Source organism: Podarcis gaigeae, assembly GCF_964106915.1.
Source record: "Podarcis gaigeae genome assembly, chromosome: Z".
NCBI lineage: Eukaryota > Metazoa > Chordata > Lepidosauria > Squamata > Lacertidae > Podarcis > Podarcis gaigeae.
The window spans coordinates 44723759-44730366 of record NC_139691.1 but is presented as its reverse complement, the minus strand read 5'-3'; the positions used below and the strand labels follow the sequence as shown (position 1 = coordinate 44730366).

General features: G+C 44.4%; 2 long non-coding RNA genes across 3 annotated transcripts in view; both read left to right on the top strand.

The window, feature by feature from the left end:
- The window catches only part of LOC310837041, a 429589-nt gene that overhangs the window by 233723 nt on the left and 189258 nt on the right, over positions 1 to 6608 (top strand). The gene's annotated exons all lie outside the window — the stretch shown is intronic.
- Positions 1 to 6608, top strand: part of LOC310837037 — a 123392-nt gene that overhangs the window by 1039 nt on the left and 115745 nt on the right. The window lies entirely within an intron of this gene.

The window sequence follows — 6608 nt, the reverse complement described above, 5'->3', positions numbered from 1 at the left end:
GGTTTGCATTAGGCAGGGTGGCCTGAGAAAACTACCACTGTTTGGCATAAATAATCTGCATAGTATTGTAAATCCGCCAGTCTTTTCTTAGCACGTAAAAGCATAAGAATGCCATACCAGGCCAAACCAAAGGCCTATCCTTTTCTACGTGCTTCCAGAGTCTCTTACAAGGCAAGCTGTTTATTGGGCATTCATCCTGATTTCCTTGCGCAAAAGCTCAAATGGGGTTAGGCTATGCCCATGCTTTACTGAGCATTTGCAGGAATGTTATACAAATTGCTGGAAACCAGGAAGAGGGGAGTGCTCTTGTACTCAGGTTTCCCACCGGCATCTGGTTGGGATCTGTAAAGAAAGGAGGGTAGACTAGAAGTGCTATTAGGCTGACCCAGCCTGATCTTCTTATGTTTGCTGTGACACTGAGCATGCATACTCTGATTTGCCTGTGTTGCGTCTATATATCTTCTAGTTCATCATACTTCCATTCCACATTTGCTCACTGCATTTCCCTGTTGCATTCCTAGCTACAAAAGGTGCATTGCTGTGGATTTGTTCTGAATGTGCAACTGGTCACTTCAATCCACTTTAATTGTGCAAACCTAACTTTTCAGTATGAGCTCACATCACTTCCACAATATACTGACTTCAGGGAAGCCTACAAGCCTCACAATATGAAACTAACCCACCTAGGCTAGTTGTCAGTTTCCAGCATCCAATACTCATAGATATACTGCTACTGATCAAGTATCACTTTTGACAGCTGTTAATAAACTCTTCTTTTGAATTTCCAGGGGGGGGGGCTTTAGTCCATTGTAGCAAAACAACAACAACAAAGCATCTCCGGGCACCCTAAAGTTTAGCAAACTTATGGTAGGTTATAGTTTTGTGGATTAGGGCTATGTATACTCATAGGGTTTGAAATACACAGGGTTGAGGTTTTTGACAGAACAGTTTTGTGCAGAGCCTTTGAAATTGAGCATACCTTCATGTAAGGAAGTTGCCTACAGTGCATTGTCCCAATACATGGGCATGTTTATGAAGTAGTGCATCAGCGTCACCTCCACACCCTGTAAACATTGGTAGAAATGACATAACACCTCACTGCACATGCACATATGTAGTTCCTTTCTTTTAAATGTGCGCCTTTGGATATTCTAAGTACTCAGGGTAGCATCAAGGCAGACTTGAGGGGAAGGTAGGCAGAGTTTCTGTGTTCTATAGAGATTCTCTCTGTGTGTCCAGTTTGGGATGGGATTTAGAGTGTGTGTTCTTGGTACTAGGCAATCGGGGCAGATTAGGGATTCTGCTGGTTCACCACCCACCCCACTGCCCAGCGGTCTCCCTGACAGAGCTGTCAGAGTTGATCTTGGAGGCAGTGTTGAGGACTCCCAGACTGCTGGTGTTGGGGGACTTAGCATCCATGCTGGAGGCCCAAAGTGGTTAGCTCTGGGGTGGTTCAGGACTTTATGGCTGCCATCATAACCATGGGGCTGTCCCAACATCATCAGCCTAACGCATGTGACAGATTACACTCTGGATGTGTTTTCTCAGCTGGGCAGGCAGAAGGTGGGGGATATTGACATCAGTCCCTTGTCATGGTCAGATCACTTCCTGCTGAGATCTAGCCTTTCAGCAACTTCCCCCCCTGTGTAGAGGCAGGATGACGCACCCTCAAAGGCTGCCTCTACAGCAGCCTCTCGGCAAATTGGGGGTGCTGCTCTTCTCTTCCCACTCCATGGGAGGAAATAGTGGGCACTGCCCTCTGGGGTCTCCTGGAGTCTACACCTGCCTGGCATGATTCAGAGTAGCTTCCCTCCCCCCTCCCCCGCTGCCATGGCCTTTGAGTTCCAGTTCAACCATTGAATATGGTTGATTTGATTTCCCTCCCCCACTTCTTCCTGATGCAGTGGTGGGGCTACATTTTGGGAGCCCTGAAACTTGAATGGTTATGAGGGCCCCTTCACAACCAGCAACAAAGCAACAAGATCTGGGCAACCACTTTTCTCCTCTTTAGTGGGTTTTTTACAACAAGCTTTACAGCATCTGTTCTATTGACTCTCAGACTTTGGCACTGTTGAAATATATACCAAAAAAAAAATAAAAAAAATTGAGTTGTACAACTCAAATGGGGCCTCCTAAATGGCAAAATGTTAAGCAGTGTGGGCATGACTAAAATTGCTTCCGGAGCCCCTGAAGCTCAAGTTTTATTATTTCATAGTAGATCTGCCCTGCCCTTATGTAGAGCTTCACTCACCTCTTATTCCCTGGCAGGGAGGTGCCACTTTGTGGTTTGCCTTAGGTGCTGAAATGTTTTCTGCCAGCCCTGCACCAGGCTCATGACCCTTACTTGCAGGTCACAAACAGGGCTTCTTAAGGATCAGACAGGCTTGTGTATGTTTGCTTCATATCTATGGTCAACCAATGGGTGCATTCAGACATATTGCATTAATTTTCCTGATTATAATGCAAGCGCTTTTGTCCCATTTTCCAATGTTCCTTTCACAGTGTGGTACCTGTTGTGTTACAGAACTGCGGCTTTTAAAGCCAATATACTGGCATGTTGTGCTAAATTTCATTCACATCAGTGGGTGTTGTGCAACACAACAAAGTCCTTTGGGCAATGTCACTATTCCCCCACCCATTCCATACATGTCTGCTTCTGTTCTCCCATGATTAAAACAAGAGGAAAGAACCATATGCTAATATACTGCCCCACATTTCATCACTTTACTCCTGTTATTTTCTGAGTAAAGAAGGCTGAAAATGATTTTTTTTCTAGCATCAACAGTGAAATGAGCACTAAGCATGCATGATATTCCATTAGTTTTTTCAGAAGTGGCTTTTATGGAAACTCAAATAAAATGCAGGAAAAAAGAGGGAAATGGAATGTGAATGCAGCCAATGGTTCATGGTAACCAATTTTTTCTATTATGGGACAGAGAGGATACCACAGAATCATAGAGTTTGAAGGGACCCTGAGGGTCATTTAGTCCAACCCTCTGGGATTCAGGAATCTCAACTAAAGCATCCATGACAGCTGGCTGTCCAACCTCTGCTTATAAACCTCCATTGAGAGACTGCAACCTTCCAAGGGAGATGGTTCCATGGTCAAACAGCTCTTACTGTCAGAAAGTGTTTCCTGATGTTTTGTCGGAATCTTCTTTCTTGTAACTTGAAACCATTAATTTGAGACCTACGCTCCAAAGCAGGAGAAAACAAACTTGTTCTGTCTTCCATGTGGCAGCCCTTCATATATTTGAAGATGGCTATCATATTTCTTCTCAGTCTCCTATTTTCCAGGTTAAAAATAACCAGTTCCATCAACCACTCCTCATCAGGCTTAGTTTCCAGATCTTTGATTATCCTGGTTGCCCTCCTCTGCCCACATTCTAGCTTGTCAATGTCCTTAAATTCTGGTGACCAGAACCAGAGACAGTGCTCCAGGTGTTGTCTGACCAAGGCAAAAAAGAGTGGTGCTATTACCACTGTAGCCCTCCTGTTGCTGGTGGGTGTGTGCATATCCTCAACCATCAGGTGGAGATGATGGGCTATGAAAGATTATACTATAGGAACATCTCCAATTTCCTGAACTCTGGGCATTGTTGTTGAATCAAAATAGCTATGGAACTTGCAGTGATAGCCACCAACTTGAATGACTTAGAGGGTTGGGCAAATTCAAGCAGGACAAAGTGATCAACGGCTACTAGTTATGCTAACTATGCTCCAACTCAGAGGCATAAATGCTTCTGAATACCACTTACTGGAAAGCACAGGAGGTGAGTGCTCTCAGGTTTGGCTCTGCTTGAGGGTTTCCTACAAGAATCAAGGTGGCCACTGTGAGAACATAGGGCCATTGGCCTGATCCAGCAGACCACTCTTATGTTCTAACAGTCGGATTGGTCAATACATGAATTTAGGAAGAGCTCTGCATCTCATTCAGACTCCTGTTCTTACAGTGGCCAAACATATGCCTATGGGAAGCCCACAAGTGGAACCTGAATGAAACAGCACTCTCCTCACTTGTGATACCCGGGAAATGTTATGCCGAGGCATCGTGCTTCTTTCAGTGGAGACACGACATAGCTATCATGGCAGTTATCCCTTAACAACCTTTAACCTCCGTGCATTTCTGCAATGCTCTTTTAAAGCTGTCCATGTTGGTAGCCGTCACTACATCTGGTTTGTTGTGAAGCAAAGCATATATGCTGCCCTGAGCCTAGCTGAATCCTGGAACATCCATGACAAAATAATTTATAGTTAACAAGTCTGTAACATCTTCTTCCTGCCAGACGGAGCAGTAACAACTGCTCTCCTCCACAAGCAGCATCTGATATTACAAAACTCAAAATGCCTGTACAGAAAAGTCTTGTCATGATTCTTCAGATGACTGGGCATGTCCTTTCTTAAGGCAGCGAGGGAATGGTCGCCCCGCCTCCCAGCCCTTCGTTGGATATGTCAAGTCAACTGCCTGTCGGAGTTGTAGAATGAAGGAGGGAGGGAGAGAGAGAGAAAGCCAGCACAGAATCTGTCTTTGCACAGGCAACCGTTTTGAAGAACCGATGTGAGGGGAAGCAGCATGAAGCTGTAAATAAACGGAAGGCAGAGCCACTGCAACCGAGCACTGTGCCAAATAAAGCAGAAGAAATGCCGTCAAATCTGCGTCTCCGCATGGTTCCAGATTACTTCCAGCTAGCTTCCTCCAGTTTATCCAGGAGACCTCTCCAAGCTACTGCGAGTAACCTACCGCCTGCATCAGGGAGGCACGCGTCAGCCAAGAGCACATTTCTCACTGCAGTCTCCGAAGGCTGAGGCTGGTTCCTTGTATAGCATCCATTATTCACAACAAGTTGTTTCCTTTGAAGTCGGATACAATTTGACAAACAGAAACTGCCATTTATGGGCATTTCCCGCTTCCTGTAAACATAACCTCAGGATTTCTTAGGCCTAGAAGGACTCAATCTACCCTACCTGGGTTGTTCCAGTATTGCATCAATTTCATTTTTCTTTTTTAAAAAGCTACACAGAATGTGCACAAGAGCCAATGTGGCTGCTTGAAACCAGACACTGCAAAACCAGCATTAGGTGTTGGCACTATCTGGCATGTGGGGCCCTTGCTGTCAGTCTCCAAAGCCCCTTAATCCTGCTACTTCTCCTCCTCCTCTCAGTTGCCTCCTCCTCCTTTGCACTCCTTCTTCATACAATTAAGGAAGGAGTGAGGACCAAAGTCCTGAACCTGACAAGCTGCATTCCCTTCTCTCCTCATTTGGCTATGTAAGCCTCTTAACCGGAAACCTACAGGGCTCCCTGATTATTAACATCTACCCTGCTACCTCCACCTTACTTCCTTCCTTCCTACCACCCCTTGCCCCCTGGGCTGATTGGAATGCTTATTTTTTTTACATCTGTAGTATCATTTCAAGAGATGATTAGCACCCTCTCCTGTGATTGGGCAGTGTTGCAAATAAGATTGGTTGGGCCTCAGATATCTGGCTGTAGCTCAGTGGAAAAGCTCAGGGTTGTTGGTTTTTTGCAAGCTGAAAGTCTCTGATTCAGGGTCCAGGATCTCCAGGCAGAGGTGGACAAAAAGGCTGACATCTGGAATCTGAAGGTCAGGTGCCAGTAGGGATGGGCAAATTAACAGAGGCTAGGTCTATTAATAGTTATTAGTTAAGTGGAGCTTCCCTATTCAGACCCAAGATACCTCTGAGTCATGGGTTAGTCATTCTTGTCAAAGTTGTCTAAACTAGCCACTAGCGATGAGTGAAGCTGAAAATTTAAGTTTCTCTCAGTTTCTTTTTTTTTTCTAGTCATAGGTTTAGCTCAACACATTTCAACATCAGCTTGTGAATTAATTTTCTCATGAAAATTCACCACATTCTCTCATAATGTACACAAATGATTATATTCTTTTCCCTAATATAATGCATTTTTGTATGTTACCTTCACCATTAATTGCATTCGTATGCACGCTTTACCCTAGCTTATGCATTTTTGTAATGCATTGCTTGAATGGAAAACTGCATTGCAGAATTTGGAGAAGTGTGAATTTCAGGTGAGAATTTTGGTTCTCATATTACGTTGGATGATGTGAGATAGGTTCACTTTTAAATTAAGATGTATTTTAATTAATTGATGTCTGTTTTTATGTATATTGTGTTGTTTTTATGATGTTAGCCACTCTGAGCCAGGCCTCAGCTGGGGAGGGCGGGATACAAATAAAAAATAATTATTATATATTATTAAATGGATTGAATTTCTCCCCCATCTCAAGTCCAGTGGAAGGAGACACAACCTATCAAGATAGACCGATTGTTGCAGAGTGCCCTAATTCAGCCAGAACTCTGTACATGCCAAAGAACTGTGTGTGGTTTAGCTTTGCTTCGAGCAGCAAATGTGTCACGGAGGTGGGAGAGAGAAAACCTCTGTGGTGGAATCCAGTGATGATTTCAGCATGTGCTAACAACCACGATCAGAAAGGTGCAACCCATACACCTGGGTAGAGAAATTTTGTTTTGTCCTCAGGACCTGATTCCTTTCTGGTGTGGTCTGTGTGTCACATGCTAGTGGTGGGTGGGGCCATAGGCAAAGTGAATCATAGAACTGTAGAGTTG